This window comes from Mirounga angustirostris, unplaced genomic scaffold (assembly GCF_029215605.1).
Source record: "Mirounga angustirostris isolate CCGP_5_RB_7025 unplaced genomic scaffold, mMirAng1.0.hap1 SCAF_5, whole genome shotgun sequence".
NCBI classification, from domain to species: Eukaryota; Metazoa; Chordata; class Mammalia; order Carnivora; family Phocidae; genus Mirounga; species Mirounga angustirostris.
The window spans coordinates 106856729-106878718 of record NW_026991713.1 but is presented as its reverse complement, the minus strand read 5'-3'; positions in this window follow the sequence as shown (position 1 = coordinate 106878718).

The window sequence follows — 21990 nt, the reverse complement described above, 5'->3', positions numbered from 1 at the left end:
AGAGCCCTATCTGTACAATAGCAAGATTTGTTGTTGTTTTCCCCTAAGGATCATGATGATCCATTGAAGGAATTACAGCAGAGAACAGACCTTATACAATCTACCTTTAAAAAAATTGTTCGGGCTGTTGTGTGAATAAGGCCAGCATTCAAGGATCAGATTACTTGGATTCAAAACCCCGTTTTACCACCTACTAACTGTATGACCATGGGTGAGCTACTTAACTTCTCTATGCCTTGGCTTTATCGACTCCAAAATGCAAATAAATATGGTACCCATTTTATTGGGTTATTATGAGGAATGAAAGACATAACATTTTATAAGCATTTTCACACATAGTAATCCTGGCACATAGTAAACACCCCATAAATGTTGACTGATTTATGGTTTATTATTGTGCTATTGTTATTACTGTTTTCAGTAGGAGGAAGAAGGCTGTTGGAGTCTTAGGAGACAAATAAAAACAACCCTATCTTCTCTTTCTGAGTTTGGAACCAATTGAGAAATAAGACACAGAAGATAGCAGATGGGTATCTATTATATCTTACTGATACTCTATACCTACTGTATATATATCTTGCTGATAACTACAATGAACATGAGCAGAGGAAAACTTCTATCTAGCATGGGTGAGGGTGGGGAGGCATGAGAGCAGAAATAAGCAAATGGTTAAATCAGTAAGTTATATTGGGCTTTAGAAGATATCTCTTTTATTACTGATACTGAGAAAATGTGCCTTAGAGCAGCAATCAGAGCTAACCTTCTACAGTTTCCCCCTAATGAGACAGACTTACTCATCTAATCAGAGAGCCAAAAGACCACAACCTCTCCCTCCCCCCATTGTTTTCAGGGCTATAGCTTCCCCTGACCTGGTCATCTTTCTTAAATCAACTGTAATGAAATGCGCCCATTTAAAGTATGCAGATAGATGAGGTGTTTTTGTTTTAAGATTTTATTTTTAAGGGTGCCTAGGTGACTCAGTCAGTTAAGTGTCTGCCTTTGGCTCAGGTCACGATCCTGAAGTCCTGGGATTGAGTCCCCCAGTGGGCTCCCTGCTTGGTGGGGAGTCTGCTTCTCCCTCTGCCTCTTCCCCTCCCCCACTCGTGCTCTCTCTCTCTCTCAAATAAATAAAATCTTTAAAAAAATTTTATTTTTAAGTAATCTCTATAGCCAATGTGGTGCTCAAACTTACAACTCCTAGATCAAGAGTCACATGCTCTACTGACTGAGCCAGCCAGGTGCCCTGGAGAGAGATGAGTTTTGACAAATTTCTACACCACCACAATCAAGATATAGAATATTTCCTTTACAAAAAAGTTTCCTCAAATGGCTTCACAGAACCGCCCCCAACATATACACAGACAGCAACCATAGATTAGTTTGCCTCTCCCAGAATTTCTTATAAATGTAGTCATCATACGTAACTCTTTGCATCTTGTTGCTTTTGCTCAGCATGTTTTTGAGACTAATCCATGTTGTTGTAAGTAGTTTTTTTTAATTATTTTTTAAAAAGATTTTATTTATTTATTTGAGAGAGAGAGAGAGCACAAGCAGGGGTAGTGGCAGGCAGAGGGAGATGCAGGCTCCCCACTGAGCAGGGAGCCCCATATGGGACTATATCCCAGGATCCCCTGGGATCATGACCAGAGCCAAAGGCAGACGCTTAACCAACTGAGTCACCCAGGCGCCCCAGAAGTAGTTTTTAATATCTATTGCTGAGTAATGTTGCATTGTATGGATATACCACAATTTGTGTATCTATTCACCAGTTGACAGATACTGGAATCGCTTCTAGGTTTTGGCTATTATGAATGAAGCTGCTGGGACGATTCATGTAAAAGTCTGTGAATATAAGTTTTTGTTTTTCTTGGGTAAATGCCTAGGACTTCGTGGGCCATATAAGTATATTCTTAACTTCATAAGAATTTGTGAACTCTTTTCCAAAAGGATCATAGCATATCGTACATTTCCACCAACAGTGTATGACAGACAGCTCCTGTGTGTCTGCATCCTCATCAACATTTGATTTGCACAGTCCTCTTAATTCTAGCCCTTCTGGTGGGCACGTGGGAGTATTTCACTGTGGTTTAATTTACATTTCTCTGATGACTAATGATATTGAGCATCTTTTCATGTAATTATTGACCATTCCTGTGTCTTTTTTGTGAAGTGTCAGTTCAAGTCTTTTGACCATTTTAAAATAAGACTTTCCGGGAACACTTCTACCCTGTTGGTGGGAATGCAAGCTGTTGCAGCCACTCTGGAGAACAGTATGGAGCTTCCTCAAAAAGTTGAAAATAGAGCTACCATACGATTCAGCAATTGCACTACTGGGTATTTACCCCAAAGATACAAAGGTAGGGATCTGAAGGGGTATGTGCACCCCAATGTTTAGAGCAGCAATGTCCACAATAGCCAAACTGTGGAAAGAGCCTAGATGTCCATCAACAGATGAATGGATAAAGAAGATGTGCATATATATATATATATATATATATATATATATATATATATATACAATGGAATATTATGCAGCCATCAAAAAGATGAAATCTTGCCATTTGCAACGACATGGATGGAACTAAAGGGTATTATGCTAAACGAAATAAGTCAATCAGAGAAAGACAAGTATCATATGATCTCACTGATATGAGGAATTTGAGAAACAAGACAGAGGATCATAGGGGAAGGGAGGGAAAAATGAAACAAGATGAAACCAGAGAGGTAGACAAACCATAAGAGACTCTTTTTTTTTTTTTTAAGATTTTATTTATTTATTTGACAGAGAGAGACACAGCGAGAGAGGGAACACGAGCAGGGCGAGTGGGAGAGGGAGAAGCAGGCTTCCCGCTGAGCAGGGAGCCCGATGTGGGGCTCAATCCCAGGACCTTGGGATCATGACCTGAGCCGAAGGCAGATGCTTAATGACTGAGCCACCCAGGCGCCCCAAACCATAAGAGACTCTTAATCTCAGGAAACAAACTGAGGGTTGCTGGAGTGGTGGGGGGTAGGAGGGATGGGGTGGCTGGGTGATGGGCATTGGGGAGGGTATGTGCTATGGTGAGCGCTGTGAATTGTGTAAGACTGATGAATCACAGACCTGTACCCCTGAAACAAATAATACATTATATGTTAATAAAAAAATTTAATTTAATTTAAAAAAATAAAATAAAATAAGACTTTCCCCCACTTCTCATTATTGAGGTGTAAGAATCCTTTACATCCTCTGGATACTTGTTCTTTGTCGGATGCATGGATTGCAAATATTTTCTCCTCTCTATAGATCGCCATTTCATTTTTTATTAAATTTTTGAGGAAAGACATTTTTTAATGTTGATGAAATAAAGTTTATCAATTCCCTTCTTTTGTAGTTTGTACTCTTCCTACTTAAGGAATCCTCACCTGCTGAGCATAGATTTTTCCATTATGTTTTCTTCTAAAAGTGTATTAGTTTTAGCTTTTATATAGAGGTTTGTGATCAATTTCAAGTTAATTTTTGTGTGTGGTGTGAGATAAGAGTGAAAGTTCTTTTTTTTCTTTTCCATATGGATATCTAGTTGTTCCAGCACCATGGTTGAAGGGACTACCCATCCCACTTTGACTTAGATTGGCACCGTTGTCAAACATCAATTAACCAGATATGAGTGGCCTTGTCTCTGGACTATACTCCACTGCATGAATTTATATGTCTGACTTTATACCAACACCACATGGGCTTGATGCCTTATGGTAAGTCTGAAGTGAGGTAGTGTTAAGTCCTTCAACTTATTCTTTGTTTCAACATTATTTTGCTTATTCTGGCTCTTTTACATTTTTGTACAATTTCAGAATCAGCCTGTCAGTTTATTTTTTAAAAAGCCTATTGCAGTTATTGCAATTTATATTGGGATTACATTGAACCTGTAGATCAATTTGAGGAGAACTGACATCTGACCAATACTGAGTTGTCTGAACTCATGGGTTCCCTCTCTGTTTTTTGAAGGCTTTTCTCTCCGCAGTGGTTTGTGTTCAGTGTACACAGCTTCCCCAGATTTTGTCAGATTTATTTTTAAGTATGAAATGCACCCATTTTTCATGCTATTATAAATGCGATTATTTTTTCATTTCAATTCCTAATTGTTTATTGCTAGTATATAGAAATACAATTGAGTTCACATCTTGATCTTACGTACTGCAACCTTCAGTACTGTACACATGCTGAAGAAGGGGACATGCCTCTCCCCACTTCCCTATATGGACTTCTCAGTCAAGAATGTAGTTGGTGAAAAGTCCAGAAAATCTTACCATAGTAATGTAAACATATAATAAGTTATCACTATTAAGCAGCAGTGATTTCCAGGAAAATCTTTTAGCCCTTTCCTCATGGTTGCCGAATAGGTCCTACAACTGCAATCCTCACACCCTTGGTCAAGGCAGGAAGACAGAGAGAGAAGGAGGGACACATTAGTTCCCTACCAGCAACATATGATTCTCTAAAACAGCAGTTCTCAACTGGAGGTGATGTTACTACCTAGGAGACATTTGACAATGTCCAGAGATGTTAGTAGTTGTCACAACTAAGGGGGTGCTCTTGACATCTATTAGGTAAGGAAACTGCAAAACATTCTACAACACAGACTCCCACAATATAGGATTATCCTGTGAAAAATGTCTAAGTGCCAAGGTTGAGAAACCCTGCTCTAAGCAATGCTGACAGACTTTCACTTAGGTCCCGTTGGCCAGATTTTGGCATATGGCCATCTCTAGCTTCAAGGGAGACTAGAGTAGTAGGAAGCATTGATTGTAAGGATTAGATTATATCTATGGTGCCCCATAATCTGGGGCCAGGTGTATTGGTTTCCCAACAAAATCAGAGTTCTGTTAGCAAGGAAGAAGAGGGAGATGGATAGTTAGTAAGCAAATCAATATCTGCTATGAGTATATAATAAAGAAAATCTCCCCAGCTTCCCAGAGTCTCCCAGGGACCCAGATAAGAACATTTTCCATTTTTTTCAATAAATCCTCTGTTCCTAGGCCTCAGAATTACCAGCACACAGATGCATGCATGAAATTTCTATATAATGTTCTAGATTTCTTGAGAGAATAGAAGTAGGTACTTCCTCTAATAATTTTTTTTTAAAGATTTTATTTATTTATTTGACAGAGATAGACAGAAGAGCATAAGCAGAGGGAGTGGCAGAGGGAGAGGGAGAAGCAGGCTCTGCACTGAGCAGGGAACCCGATGTGGGACTCGATCCCAGGACCCTGAGATCATGACCTGAGCCGAAGGCAGACGCTTAACCATCTGAGCCACCCAGGCGCCCCTAATAATTTTTTTTAAACTTTGAACTGCATTGCCAATATCTTGGGCATGAAGTAAGACTTTATATTGTGCTTTGAGCCTTAATTAAATATAGGCTAGTGGAGTAGGTGAACATTTAGCTGTTATGAAGATAAAGAAATCAAGAAATGAAGTAATTTGCCATTGGCCACACAATACCGAGTCAAGATGAATACTATACTCCTGTGCTTCACAGCCGGTCAGCAGGCTCCCCCCTACATTCTATGGACCCTGTGCCAAATAGATTAATCAAAACGAGAATTCATTAGTTTTCTGGGAAGACTGGAATACAGCTAGCTACAAACCAAGCTGAGTCCTGATACTCAAAGGATCTTATCAGGTTCATTTCTATCTCTTGGCTCTGTCTGGTGACTTCCAGCAAACCCAGCCTTACCTCCTTTTCGGGGAAAGAGAATGTATCTACCAGAGTCCTAACAGGAAACAGCACACTCAAAATCAGATGACATGAGGACAATTTAGTAAGGGTGATTTGCTGTGGTGAGAGCAGCTTTTGAGGAAACCAGCAAAAGCTAATGTAGAACTTGGTGCCATAATCCACCAGGAGCTGTTGTTATCCCTGCACCTGAGGGGCAGGGGAAAGAAGCAGTTACCGGGAACTGGAGTGGGGGTTCTATGGAGAAGTCTTTCTGACAGGAGCTGTGGCATTTGGTAGAAAGCCCAGTGAACCCATACAGCCTGGCCTCTACCCTCCCTCTCACCGATCTGCTGGCAGTGCCCCCACTGGCTCAGTCCAGTGGGAAGCTGAAAGATAAGGGAGGCTCCCAGGACAATGAACAGGTGACCACATGGCCAGAATATGTCTGGAAAGGCTAACGGAAGTTTGTTTTCCCTCTCAGATCTGTTATTCATCGCAGAACAGAAATTTGACTGGCTTGCTTGAGCCCCATGCCCATCTCTGTGGTCAGATGGAGAAGAGCCTTGTGACTGACCAGATCCACCAGTGAGAGAGAGGTGACTCCTTGAAGGAAGGAGTGCTTTCAGGTAATTACAACATGGCCACTCCAGACCCCAAACCCCTGCCTCAATGAAAGAAAACATTAAGACCATTGCTTGAATGGATAGAGAAATCAGCTAGAACTTTCTTATTTCTATAACTTTCTTTCTTTATAAATTTGTTTGTGTTTGTTAATTATAAATACCATTTCATAATAAAAGCAGTATAGACTCAGTGGTTAAGGATCTACCCAACCAAACTGTCAGTCATTTGTGAGGCAGAATAAAGGCATTTTTAGACATGTGACATCTCAAAAAATGTACTTCTTATGCACTACTTCTCAGGAATATCCTCAAGAATATGTTTCCTCTGAATGAGGGAATAAAACAAAGAGAAGAAGATATGGGGCCAGGGACCAGGAAGGCTAACACAGCAGGGGAGAGGGATTCATTTGGACAATGAAGAAGGATGTCACAGGTTGGCAACCATACAGAGAGCAGTTGGACAGGAGAGAGCTGAAGTTGGAGAATTCTGGAAGACATGTCTTCAAGGGCGAAATAAACAAACAAAAAAATCAACAAATCACTTACTGACTCTGAATGTATTGAGAGATTTATTGTGTCATCAAGAAAATCAGAAAGTAAATTAGTGATAGGTAATTGCAAAGCAAAGTAAACAAAAACTCACATGTGCAAACAAACAAATCCAAGTCAATTACTATCTCTAGGGGGAAAATAGTACAAGAAAGAAATGTATTCACAGTATACTCTATGGCTCTGTTATCAATAATATTGCATGTAATGAAAAATATGGATAATTAATATGACTTTAACCAAAAATTGTGATATAACCATACTGATAAGATGGGAGTGGGGGTAGAAAGTGATATATGTGTATGGAATGGAAAAATAATGAAATCTTTTTCCTCCACTTGGACCAGTGTATTGAATGAGTTAGCACAGAGAAACTTCATTTTTATCAAACCACTGCCCTTTTTTCAAACACACTCTATTTGAAGTATTTTTCCCTACCCATGGAAACAATGTCACACAGATCCCATAATCACTTTCAGGTAATGACAGGAAGTCTGTCTTTTGGGTGTTAAAGTCTAATCATGTCCATTCTGATATCAAAACTGTAATCAAGATTCTGCTTTCCTTCCTTCCTTCCTTCCTTCCTTCCTTCCTTCCTTCCTTCCTTCCTTCCTTCCTTTTTTCTTTCCTTTCTTCCTTCCTTCTTTCTCTCTCTCCCCCTCATATCAGACTCCTCATGCCAGTTAGCATTCTCCCTCTGGTCATGCTCAGGCTCCCCCTCAAGTCCCCTCATCAGTGAGATTATTAGTGACCTGTGCAGAGTGAGACAGCAGCCACTCCCTCCAGCCCTCCCAGCTTTCTATAGCTATTTATATAGCAAAATCCTAATGAAAGGTCTTCACCCTAAAAAAAAAAAAAAAAAAAGATCCTGTTTCTGGGTATGATAGACTAGAACACAGACAAGCCCCTCCCCTCTGCAGAAAACAATGATAAAACCTGAACATGATCCAAAAAGCAACTACTGAAAGTACTGGAGAGTGAAGAGAATCTGACAGACTCTGGCAGGGAGTACCTGTTTGCTGGGGAAAAGTGAGATGGGGAGCCACACACAAGAAAATTCCCAGCTCTGTGGCTTTTCACCTGTGGCTAAGGGCAGTCCATGTAGCATGCATAAGCACCAGTGGTGACATACGTGGAAAAACCCCCAGGTTTTCTGGCCTGGGAAACAAGAAAGATGAAACCAGTGAACCAGAAAGATGAAGCCAGGAAACAGTGAATGCTGAGGATAGTGGGAGGGAATGAGGGAATAAAACAAAGAGAAGAAGATATGGGGCCAAGGAACAGGAAGGCTAACACAGCAGGGGAGAGGGATTCCTTTGGACAATGAAGAAGGGAGAAATTCAGAGACGGGATGCTCAAACTCTGTGTACCCATATCTATGACACACATCTCAACCATGTGTGTATGAAACAGGCTTAAAATAGCTCAGCTAAAAAAATAAGATCTGAACTGAGACCAGAGCTACCATCTAAAAGTGGAGTTTTCACACAGAACTTTCCTGCAAACATAGGAAAAAAGTACTCACTGAGAAAAATAACAGAATGCAGAATCTCTACAACTTAACATTTATAATGTCCAGGATCAATCTAAAATTACCTGTCACATGAAGAATCAAGAAAATAGAACTCAAGAAAAGAAAATCAGTTAGGCCATATCCCAACATGAACCCAAATTGGAACTCAGAGATTTTAACATGAATATCATTAATTGTCAATGAAGTAAAAGAAACATGCTTTGAACAAATGAAAATCTCAGCAAACAGGAAATCTCACCAGAGATATAGACACATTAAAAAAAAAACTAAATGGAAATTCCAGAACAAAAAAATACACTTTCTCAAATAAAAATTTCACAGAAGAGACTTAGCTGAATAGACATACCAGAGAAAAGACAAAATGACATGCAAGATAGGTCAATATAAATGATCCAAAATGAAGAACACAGAGAAAACAAAACTTTAAAACATTTAAGCAGAAATTCAAGGACCAGTTAAATGATATACAATGATCCAATGTTTGTGTAATTGGAATACCAGAAGGAGAAAAGAGAAATAATGGGAAGAAAAAAATATTTGAAGAAACAAAGGCCCAAATTTTCCTAAATTTGATTAAACACAGAACTTCGCAGATACAAGATGATAAACAAACACCACACAGATTAAACACAAAGAAGCCCCTGAGGTAAATCCAAGTCAATGTGTTGAAAACCAAAAATAAAGGGTATTTTGAAAGCAGCAAGAGAAAAACAACATATTACTTACCAAGGAATAATAATCGCATTTACCACTAACTTCTTATTAGAAACCATGGAGGCCAGGAGAAAATGGAAGAACATCTTTAGAGTGCTGAAAGACAAAACTGTCAATCAAGAATTCTATACTCAGTGAAAATATCCTTTAAGAACACAGATGAAATAAAATCTTTTCCAGATAAAGTAAAACAAAGGAAATCCATCACCATCAGGTCTACACTAGTAAGAAATGCTAAAGAAGTTTTTTAGACTGAAGAGAAATGAAATTAGGAGCAGTGGAAATGGTAACTACTGGTTAATACTGGGGTATACACAGAAGTTTGGATTCTGAAATTGACAAAAACATTATAAAAAAAGAAAACTACAGACTAATATCCTTCATGAATATTGATAGAAATCTTCTTAACAAAATATTCACAAATTGAATTCAACAATATGTAAAAAGGATAATACATCATGTCCAAGTGGGGTTTATGTTTGGAGTTTGAGTTCATGTTTGGTTAATATCCAAAAATTACTCAATATCATTCATCATTTTAATAGAATAGAGGATGAAATCATATAATCATTTCAATGGATGCAGAAAAAGCATTTGATTAAATTCAACACCAACTCGTTATTTTATTTTATTTCTTTTAAAGATTTTATTTATTTATTTGACAGAGACACAGCGAGAGAGGAAACACAAGCAGGGGGAGTGTGAGAGGGAGAAGCAGGCCTCCTGCTGAGCAGGGAGCCTGATGTGGGGCTTGATCCAAGGACCCTGGGATCATGACCTGAGCTGAAGACAGACACTTAAAGACTGAGCCACCCAGGCACCCCACCAACTCGTTATTTTAAAAAAAATAATAAATCAAAACTCTCAGCAAATTAGGAATAGAAGGAAATGTACTTCACCCTGATTAAGGGCATCTGTAGCAAACCTATAGCTAATATTACACTCAACAGTGAAAAACTTATGAAAAGCTTAATGATTTCTACCTAAGATCAGGAACAAGGCAAAGATGTTCATTCTCACCCCTTCTGCTTTGTACTGAAGATCCTAGCTAGTGCAATAAGGTACACACACACACACACAAAGAAATGAAAGGCATAGAGATTAAAAATGAGGAAAACTCTAAGAAATCTATAAAAAGTCAGCTAGATTAATAAGTGAATTTATCAAGGTTGCAAGATACAAGGTCACTTTTCAAAAATCAATTGTTAATACTATTGACTGGCAATGAATAATTAGAACACCAACCCTTTTTTAAATTAAGTTTTTATTTTAATTCCAGTCTAATTAACATACAGTGTAATATTAGTTTCAGTACAATATAGTGATTCAACACTTCTATGCAACACCCGCTGCTCGTCACAAGTGCCTCCTTAATCCCCATCATCTATTTCACCCATCCCCCCTCCCACTTCCCCTCTGGTAACCATCAGTTTGTTCTCTATAGTTAAGAATCCACCAATGCCCGAATGTCAAGACAGCAAACCAAGAGGCTTGTCTCTTTATTTTTTCTTTGTTTGTTTTGTTTCTTAAATTCCACATATGAGTGAAGTCATATGGTATTTGTCTTTCTCTGATTGACTAATTTCACTTAGCATTGTACTCTCTAGCTCCATCCATGTTTTTGCAAATGGCACGATTTCATTCCATTTATGGCTGAATAATATCCCAATATATTTTTGTTCACATCTTCTTTTTTTTTTTTTTGAAGATTTTATTTATTTATTTGACAGAGAGAGACACAGTGAGAGAGGGAACACAAGTGGGGGAGTGGGAGAAGGAGAAGCAGGCTTCCTGCCAAGTAGGGAGCCCGATGCGGGGCTCGATCCCAGGACCCTGGGATCATGACTTGAGCCAAAGACAGATGCTTAACGACTGAGCCACCCAGGCACCCCTGTTCACATCTTCTTTATCCATTCATCTATCAATGGACACATGGGCTGCTTCTATAATTTGGCTATTGTACATAATGCTGCTATAAACACAGGAGTGTATGTATCCCTTCAAATTAGTGGTTTTTGAATGGAATATTATGCAGCCATCAAAAGGAATGAAATCTTGCCATTTGCAACAACGTGGATGGAACTGGAGGGTATTATGCTGAGCAAAATAAGTCAACCAGAGAAAGACATGTGTCATATGACCTCACTAATATGAGGACTTCTTTTTTTTTTTTTTCCAAAGAATTTATTTATTTATTTGACAGAGAGAGACACAGCCTGAGAGGGAACACAAGCTGGGGGAGTGGGAGAGGGAGAAGCAGGCTTCCCACGGAGCAAGGAGCCTGATGTGGGACTCGATCCCAGGACCCCGGGATCATGACCTGAGCCGAAGGCAGACGCCCACGACTGAGCCACCCAGGCGCCCAATATGAGGAATTCTTAATCTCAGGAAACAAACTGAGGGTTGCTGGAGTGGTGGGGGGTGGGAGGGATGGAGTGGCTAGGTGATAGACATTGGGGAGGGTATGTGCTAAGGTGAGAGCAGTGAATTGTCTAAGACTGATGAATCACAGACTTGTACCTCTGAAACAAATAATACATTATATGTTAAAAAAAAAAAAAGAAGATAGCGGAGGGGAAGAATGAAGGGGGGAAATCGGAGGGGGAGACGAACCATGAGAGACTATGGACTCTGAGAAACAAACAGAGGGTTCTAGAGGGGAGGGGGGGAGGGGGATGGGTTAGCCTGGTGATGGGTATTAAGGAGGGCACGTTCTGCATGGAGCACTGGGTGTTATATGCAAACAATGAATCATGGAACACTACAGCAAAAACTAATGATGTAATGTATGGTGATTAACATAACATAATAAAAAAAAAATTAGTGTTTTTGAATTTTTTGGGTAAATACCCAGTAGTAGAACACTAAATTTTTCAGGCTGTAAAGTAACATCAGAAACTACTTAATAAAATTAAAGAAATGTATTAAAGAAATATATATTGAAAGCTGCAAAACATGGCAAAGGGAAATTAATTAAGAGCTACATAAATGGAGAAATATGTCATGTTCATATATTGGGAAACTCAATATTGTTAAAATGTTAATCCTCCCTAAACAGATCTATAGATTAAGTGCCATCCCATTTAGAATCCTAATATACTTTTTTGAGGAAATTGACAAGATGATTTAAAAATTCCTATGGAAATGCCAAGGATAAGAACAGCCAAAACAAGTTTGAAAATGAAAAACAAGGTTAGAGAACTTATACTTGTACCAAGGCAATACTTCCTGGATTTCCCAGTGTTCCTGTATAGTCCAGACCTTCTGAACAATAGAAATAGATGTGCTATAAAGACAGGGAATATCTACTCTTGTCCCCCGGAGACATGTGCTCCTCACATGTTGTGGGTGTTGAACCTGACCCATTTGTCTCCTCATGGTAGAGCCCTCTGCTCCCATTCAAAGGGTCATGAACCTCTTTATCCCCTCTGAATCTGGATGCCTATATTCTGGAGTAGGGACTCCTCCCTTCCTCCCTCAAATAGGGGAAAGATAAGTTCTCTCTTTCTCTCTTTCCCTCTAAGGGGAAAAAGAGGGATAGATATTCCTGCTTCTATATAAGTGCAGAAATTCTTTCGTACCTTCCTATGGTATGATCTCATTGTAAGTGCAGGACACATTTGGCTGTCATCACGTCATCTATGAGACAGTGATACTATGGACACTATTAAATAGTGAGTAAAGAATGGTGTGATTTCTGACTCAGAGTCTTGGTGCTTCTGTCATTATCTATGTATCTGTCTACACTATATCTATCTATAAATATAAAGCTTTGAATGTAAGTTAACATCTCAGATTTACAGTTTCTGACTTAACATTATCTGATTTCAAGGCTCAGCATACAGCTAAGGAATCAAGAGAGTGTGGTATTTCAGTGAGGATAGACATGTAGATAAATGAACCTGCATATATATAGTCAATTTATTAATTTTTTAAAATCAATAGACTTCATTTTTTAGACCACCTTTAGGCTGACAAAAAATTTATTGTGAAGTACAAAGAGTTTCCAAAAACTCTTTCTCCCCCCAACACATAGTTTTCCCATTATTTACATCTTGTAATAGTGTGGTACATTTGCTACAATTGATAAACTAGTATTGATACATTATTTTGTTATTTTTTAAAGATTTATTTATTTATTTGAGAGAGAGGGACAGAGGGAGAGAGAGAGAGAAAAATCCCAAGCAGACTCCCCACTGAGCACAGAGCCTGATGCAGGGCTTGATCCCAGGACCCTGAGGTTATGACCTGAGCTGAAATCAAGAGTTGGATGCTTAACCGACTGAGCCACCCGGGTGCCTTTATACATTATTATTAACTGAAATCCATTGTTTACATTAGGGTTCACTTTCTATGTTCTACATTCTATGGGTTTTAATAAATGTATGATCATACACATTTCATAATATTACAGAATAGCTTCACTGTCCCCAAAAATCCCTGGTGCTGACCTATTTGTTCCTCCCTCCCTTCCCCCTGGCAACCACCAATCTTTTTCCTGTCTCCATAGTTTTGCCCTTTCCAGAATGTCATCTAGTTAGAATCACACAGTATGTAGCCTTTTCAGATTGTCTTCTATCACTTAGTAAGTAGTATGCACTTAACTTTCCTCCATGTCTTTTCATGGGTCCAGAGCTATTTCCTTTTAGCACTGAATATTCCATTGCCTGGATGTACCGCAGATTATCCATTCACCTACTGAAAGACATCTTGGTTGCTTCCACATATTTGCAATTATGAATGAAGTTGCCAGAAGCATCTATGTGCAGATTTTTGTGTGAACGTAAGTTTCAACCCTTTTGAGTAAATACCAAGGAGTGTGATTGCTGCATTGTATGATAAGAGTATATGTTTTTTTAAGAAACTGCCAAACTGTCTTCCAAGTGACTGTACCATTTTGCATTCCTATCAGCAATGAATGAGAGTTTCTGTTGTTTCCCATCTTTGCTAGCATTTGGTGTTATCAGTGTTTTGGATTTTGGCCATTCTAGTGGGCGTGTGGTGATATATCATTGTTGTTTTAATTTACAATTCCCTAAAGACATATCATGTTGAGCATCTTTTCATATGCTTGTTTACCATCCTTATATCTTCTTTGGTAGGTGTCTGTTCAAATCTTTTGAATCTTTTAAATTAGGTTATGTGCTTTCTTATTGTTATGTTGTTTTGTTTTGTTTTGAGAGAGAGGTAAGGAAGGGGCAAAGGGAGAGGAAGAGAGAGAATCTTAAGCAGGCTTCATACCCAGCATGGAGCCCAATGTGGGGCTCCATCTCACTACCCTGAGACTGTGACCTGGGCCAAAATCGAGTCGGACGCTTAACTGACTGAGCCATCCAGGCACCCCTCTTGTTGTTGAGTTTTAAGTGTTTGTGTGTTTTGGATACTGCTCCTTTGTGTCTTGCAAACATTTTTTCCCAGAATGTGGCTTGTCTTTTCATTCTCTTAATAATGTCTTTCACAAAACAGAAGTTTTTAATTTTAATGAGGACCAACTTAATGATTTTTTTCTTCTAAGTGTTGTGCTTTTGGTGTTAAATCTTAGACAGTTATGACCAAACCCAAGGCTTTGTCATGCTGGGTATGACCAAACCTAAGATTTTCTCCTGTTATCTTTCAGGAATTTTATAGTTTTGTATTTTAAATTTAGTCTATGATCCATTTTTTTTTTTTTAAGTAGGCTCCACACTTGGCATGGAGACCAATACAGAGCTTGAATTCATAACCCTGACATCAAGACCTGAGCTCAGATCAAGAGTCAGACATGTAACTGAATGAGCCACCCAGGTGCCACATGATCCATTTTTTATTTAATTTTTGTGAGGGGTATAAGCTCTCCACTTAGAAGGCTGGAATTTGGTGTTTTCCTTCTTCTGGGTTGATTAGGCTCTAGTAAAAATAGTTTCCACTGAAGGAAAGTCTTGTAAAGGAGAACAAAATGCTCTGGGCATATTTCAAACAGGAAATGATTCAGGCATTTGAGGTACTGTGACCTGTTAAGAAGGACATTTGGGAGGCTAGTAAAGCATCTGCTGTCCTTTGTATTACACAGCATGAGTGATTTTCTACAGCTTTAGCAGGCAACCTACTGTGTCAGCACCGGGGCTGAGGAATGGGGCTAGGAATCAAGTCATTCCTAGTATCTCTACTACACCTTGTTGGGATAGTTGTAAAATCAGAATATTCCTAGGAGCACCTCATCTAAATCACGATTGCCAGGTCCTCAGTGCAATGTGACTATCCAGTATTTCAGGGATTTCTCCCCTTTTCGGCTGTACCTAGTTGAGAACATGCTTGTGAGCATAGGTCTTGGTGCCAAGGATTACTGGGTAACCCACAGCCCTCTCCCTGCCTGCACCTGAACAGAGTATATCCCGTGGGCTTGAAAGGGAACCCAGGAGACAGAACTAGCAGTCACTATCCTTGGGAAGAAGCCTCCGCAAACAGTTCTCCTGTCTGGTTTGGATCCAGCTTCAAAGCAGTGCTGTCGTCCCAGAGCATCACCCCCTACCAGGCTGGGGATGGACAAGTATGAATGTCCAAATACCACCAAAGGAGGTTTAGATTTGTCGGTTGCTTTTGTTTAAGTTATTCTGCTCATCTTTCCTCTCACCAGGGCTGTGGGTTTTTAGGCAGTACACAGGCAAAGAGTTACTTGTGTTAAAAGCAGGGAGGGGTGGGGGGAGGATTTGGTTTCAGGGGGAGTTTTCAGGGGAAAAAATCAGATTTATAGACAGAAGCAAGGTAGAAAGCAAAGAATTGGGAGATTTTCATTATAACGAACATTATAAAGAACTGGCCACAACCTCTCTTAGATGGCAGCTCTACCAGGATTAGAGGGGAGAAGGCGCACCTCAGTCACTTCAGCCAGGACACAGAATGAAAGCCAGCTTGCAGAGGGCAAGCTCAGACTTGCACGGCCTTCCCTCAGATGGGGCTGGCAGATTACAGCAGCCTCTGCCACTTTGAGTAGAAGAAAGAAGACATGCAAATTAGAAAAACAGGAGATCATTCTAGAAGATCAATATTCAAATACTGGCAAGCATAAACTGGAGATCTTACCCAATCAGAACACCTAGGGCTGTGGCAGGAAGCAAATCCCATTTTTAAAACAGCAGGAGAATTGCTTTATTTCTGAGTACTTTGATGGCTCTATCACCTTAACAACAAAATCCAGGGGCACCTGGGGGGCTCAGTCAGTTAAGAGTCTTGATTTTGGCTCAGGTCATGATCTCAGGGTTGTGAGACTGAGCCCTGTATCGGGCTCCATGCTGGGTGTGGAGCCTGCTTAAGATTCTTTATCTCTCCCTCTCCGTCTGCCCCTTCCCCCTCTAAAAAAAATCCAAAGACACTTTAGGATTGGTGGGTATGTATCATAAGCCCTACCATTTTCAACTCCTCAACAAACTTGAGATAAAGAAATGTTCACCTGAGTTTCAGCCATAAGAACAAATATGACTAAAATTGACATACCACTGGAATGTCCCAATTTCAAGTCATAAACATAGGGGACACCTGGTTTACAATAAACCTTGTCCCCAGGAGGCACATTTGTGAAGAGTCTTGGCATCCTTAGCCAGTGGTGGGCTCCACACTCTGATGATTTTTGGTGCCTGACCTGTGACACTGGAATGGAAGCAAAAGCTCCATATTACAACCGTATCAAGTGCATACAGCATGTCCACAAGGAGGAGGCTGATGTCAGACAGACAACACAGTATGGCCAGTGGGCCAGAGGGAGCCCTCAAAGGCAGACCTCCTGTCCATGGGATTGACCCGGGCACTTCAAGCTCTTTGTAAGAATCAAGGAACAAGCAAGTTCCTCGTGAGACGTGTGAAATGACAGGGATAGAGACCCCCACACTTCCTGTGGAAGTGTAACAGTTAAAATCCACTGATACCATCTTAACAAGAACAGAAAGTCTTCTGAAGCAAATTGGAGAAATGTCACCCAGTGTAATGCACACCACTGCTTGGCTAACCCCCACTACTCCCTGTTTCTTATTTGCCAAGAGAATCCGAATTTTGTCATGATGTCCGCATGTCTCCTCTGTGACTTGTGGTTAAACTTCATTGTTTTAAACCAACGCTAATCGTTCTATTCCCCTTGGCAGTGATTTATCTAGGAATGTCCCTGTGCCCATTTCTGGCCACATGTGCATTAAAGGGAGGTTTTCTGGGGAGGAAGAGAGACTTCTAAGGAAATATTTTGTTTATGAAAAGAGTCATGAGTGAAGAAACAGTCATTTTTCTTCCACCCATGTTGCCATATCTGGATGTGAGGCTGGGCCATTATCTTGTGAACATGAGGTGAAGTAGCCAGAATTCACACTGAAATTGGAAGGGAAAGAATGGGGCCTCCTGATGACAGCGTTGAGCCGCTGAATTAAGCAACCCTATAGCCACCATCCTCTAGACCTCTTGTTATGTTGAGTAATATATTCCCTAATTATTTTAGATAGTGAAATTGGGGTTTTCTGTGACTCGTATCCAAAAGCATCCTAAACTGATAAGAAAGAAAGGAAGAAAAAAGCAAGCTAGGAAGGAAAGAACGAAGGAAAAAAGGAAGGAAGGAAAAACGGAAGGGTGGGTTCCTAAGCAGAAATGCTTGCTGCACCTGTAGGTGATGGTCCAGACCACGTAAGGCAAAAATTTCAGTCCAGTAATATGGGGAATGGAAACCTGTCCCCCACCTCACTAAACTTGCACACCTACCTCAGAAGTACATCTCCTACAGGAACTAGTGTAAACTAATATAAATGCAATTAGTATCTTCCCAGAAGATCTTGCTTCTCAATGAATCGATACCTATTCATTGACCAAATAGTCTGCACACAGCCTGTAGCGCAATATCAAAGGAGATCACAAATTTTCTCTCTGAAAAACTGTCAAGAAGCTCCAACACATTTCCTGGTAAGAATCAAGGAAATTTGAGGTTCACAGTATCCTCACAGCTCTTTTAAGCATTGCTTTTCTATTTCTCAGAAGATGATAAAATGCAGACAAGGAAACTATTTTAAAGTCTCACAGGCCCAAAGAAATGAAGGGACCTTAGAAGTTACCCCCCGGTCCAGCTTCCCATTTGAGGTGAGATGATCCCCTGAGGTCACTTATCCCAGAATCCAGGTCTTCTGCCTGCCAACCTGGTGTGCTTGTCATTTTGTTCACTGGAAAGAAAAAAAAAAAGTAAAAGCAAGTTGTTTGCAAAAGGACACTCTCATAGGCTCCCCTGCCTGTGTTTCAGACACATTCAAACCTGTGTAGTTTGAAACAAAGTCACTAATCACATGTATTAGACATGAATAGCATTTGCTAACTCAGGTATATAAGAAATGTAACACTTTATATATTTCTATAATTAAATAGATTATTTGATTATAGACACATAATTTCTGATTAGAGCCCCCCCCAATATATCATCATGCATTCTATGGGCTTTGAGTCCTTCTGAAGGACTTGCAGCCCCAAATGCTAAATTTGAAACTCTGAAGCAGGGCTCTTAAACACTTTGAGGGTCTGGTGAAGCCCGTGGACCTCTTCTTAGAAAATGTCTTAAAGTACAGAAACAAAATCCATAGGATTCCAAATTAAAACAAATATATGGAAATATATTTATCAAAATATTTTTAAGTTGGGCGCCTGTGTGGCTCAGATGGTTAAGCGTCTGCCTTCGGCTCAGGTCATGATCCCAGGGTCCTGGGATCGAGTCCCGCATCGGGCTCCCTGCTCCTTGGGAGCCTGCTTCTCCCTCTGCCTCTCTCTCTCTCTCTCTCTCTGTCTCTCATGAATAAATAAATAAAATCTTAAAAAAATATATTTTTAAGTTGTTACATAATGCTTCTATTTTAACCCATTAAGTAATCAGATCTGGCAAACAAGTCTAATGACTACCATAATTTCCAATGAGTATAAATGATAATTAGAGATGTCTGCAACTTTATGATATAAAAACATCTGTGATCTCTATTGGTAATCAAGTCACAGATATTGTCATTACCTCTGTGGTTTGTTGCAACATTCATAATTGAAGGAAATGCTAAATTTCAGTTAGAAGCTATTGAAAATACAGATATGATATTTCTCCCATCCAATTTCATGCAATCTTTGAATTCTATCCACAGACCCCTCTAACCAGTCCGAGGACCGCAGATGAAGAAAATGTGAGTCTAAAGACTTTTCTCTACCTCTCTGCTATATAATCTTTGCCCAAAGCCATGACTGTAACTGACCGGATGGGGGAAAAATAAAAATAAAAGGAAGTTCCAAAAACAAAATTTTGTCCTACTTCAGTTGGGAGACTAGCCCCTCCATCTCACCAGGGTGCTGAGCACACCCCTTGCCATGCCGAAGTGGAGGACCTCTGCCTCTTCCCTCCTGTTACCAGTGCTAGCAGAATTTCTTCAGCAAAATTGACTTCTGGTTAAATGTGATGAATTGGTCGCATACGTTTATCTCTTCTCCTTTGGAGTAAAAAAATACATAAAACCACAAGTACAAAGATTTTGGTAGAGGAGACATCAGAAGAGAAAATATTTGAACACGTTTTTGAGAGTTAATGGAGGAGTGGCCGCTAATCTAGCAGAATGAAAGAAGACAAACTGGATTAACAGCTTGGTTTGCAGAGGGGATACTAAAGAGGGCACCAGTTCTCTCCGCTGGACACCTGAAAGCCTCCAAACCTGAAGACAAGGAGGCAGGAGGCGGAGTTCACTGCTCCACCCCAAGGAATCGAGGAATCAGGTATCTGCCCCATCCTCCGCCAATGCATGACTGTTACCTCCCCAAATGTCAAGAAAGCAGAAATTTATTCTTTGGAGGAGGTAATTAGAAAGAAAACAGGGGCGAACCTTGGGTTTGACCATAGGAATATTAAATGAAATCCTTCAGTGGACTTCCTTCTTTCTTAATCTGCTTCCAAAATACTGACGGTATGCCCTCTGGTCCCCTGGAAAGGAAGGGGGGAGAGAAATTGCAGGATTCTTTTAGTGCACTGAACGTGCTGACATGTAGGGCCCTCTCAAATGAAAGGCCACCTATTCACCCAGCAAAAATCACCTGAGTTGACAAGCTTGCCGTGCAGAGAGTTTCTAAAGAACTTTTTGGTGTCTCACTCTCAGATACGAATGGACGGGCAAGGAGCACCATAGCCTTTGAGAAGAAGCTCCAGTGCAAGTTGTGCAAGGACTCAAATTTACCTCCCTTATATTCTTTCTCAAGAATGAAGGATTTTCCCTTCCAAATCAAGATCCTAAGTGAAGAAGAGCATGCAACCCAGGAAGTGGGATTCAACATACAACAGCGGTAAACAGTAAAGGTATTTCTATGATGACAGCTTTGCCCAGGCCAGTACCATCTGCAACAGGAGAATGCAGGGCTCTGGGAGGAAGATTTCCTCCTGGCCTAGGGTGGGAAGGGCAGGAGGAACAGAATTGAAAGATTAACTGGTTTCTTTGAACCACCTGGAAAATAATACTGAGATGTTTATAATATCTTAGATGAAGCTTGTGGATCAAATTAAGGTGAAGTTTATAAAAAAGCAAAACAAAACCAAAAAAAAAGGAATAAAGTGATTATATTTTCCAGGAAAAATGGAAAAGTTGTGTAAGAAAAAAAAGCACAGTACATTATATGGCTCAGCAGTGAACAGCATTTGAAAGGTCCTAATCATACTAACACTATTCCTACAGCCTTGTCTTTTTTTTTTTTTTTAAGATTTTATTTATTTATTTGAGAGAGCGAGAATGAGAGAGAGCACATGAGAGGGGGGAGGGTCAGAGGGAGAAGCAGACTCCCCGCCGAGCAGGGAGCCCGATGCGAGACTCGATCCTGGGACTCCAGGATCATGACCTGAGCCGAAGGCAGTCGCTTAACCAACTGAGCCACCCAGGCGCCCCCTGCAGCCTTGTCTTAAGATACAAACGCATGGGAGAGGGGGAAGGCGAGGGGTGTTACAGCGTAGTTAAATCCTCAGCTGCTAGAATCAGGAGTCAACAGAAATTAAAACCTAGCAGCGTGAGGACACTGCTGAGGAATACGAAGGCAAATACCAGAAGAAAGAGCTAGAAGAAACTTCTGAAGTGTTTAGCTCCGGGGAGAAGGCTGGCTGGTGGTGCCACCGTCACAGGTGAGCGGGCCTGGCTCGGGGAGGGTGGTGGCGACTGCGGGACGCTGGGGGGCACGGGGCGCTCTGGCCTCGGCAGGCGGGCAGCTCGCTCTCCCCACAGTGTTTAAAGATTTCGGAATAGAAATGAGCAGAAGGAGAAGGGGAAATAAAATAGAGGTGAGGATGGGACAGGGTGTGGGGGGCAGAGAGGGAGAAAGGCAGTAAAGCCCTGAAGACAAAGTTGAGATGAAAATGAAAAATAATGTTCATCGACATTGAACGTCTTATGGCTTAATCTAAAAGGACAACAGATGCATGTAAGAATGTATTTCCCTTACAGTGATGCTAAGAACTAGCAAACCTCGCTCTATCGGAGCTCAACCTAGGATCTGCTCTGGTAGGGTCACACGTCAGGCAAATGGCTGAATGGGGAGAAAATGGGCTGGGAGTCACTCGTGACTTCAGGTGCAGACTCGGCTGTCACCGTCCTTGGTCATGGGAGGCCTGGCCACCCCCTGGGCTTGAGGAGGAATGGGGTGTCACCAGTGGACCCGGCGGGGGGCAGTCTGGTTCTGAGTGGTCAGGGGCTGCCAGAGGTCACCATGCCTGGACTGGACGAACTGTGCCGAAAATCACTTCTCCCCAACTTTCTCCCGAGCCCCACTGACTCCTAAGAAAGAACCTTACGTCATAAAACCTATCCTATCGGAGAGAAGGTAAAACTACAGTCAACAAAATCGTACAATCCTAAAACAACATGGACTTGGCCTTGGA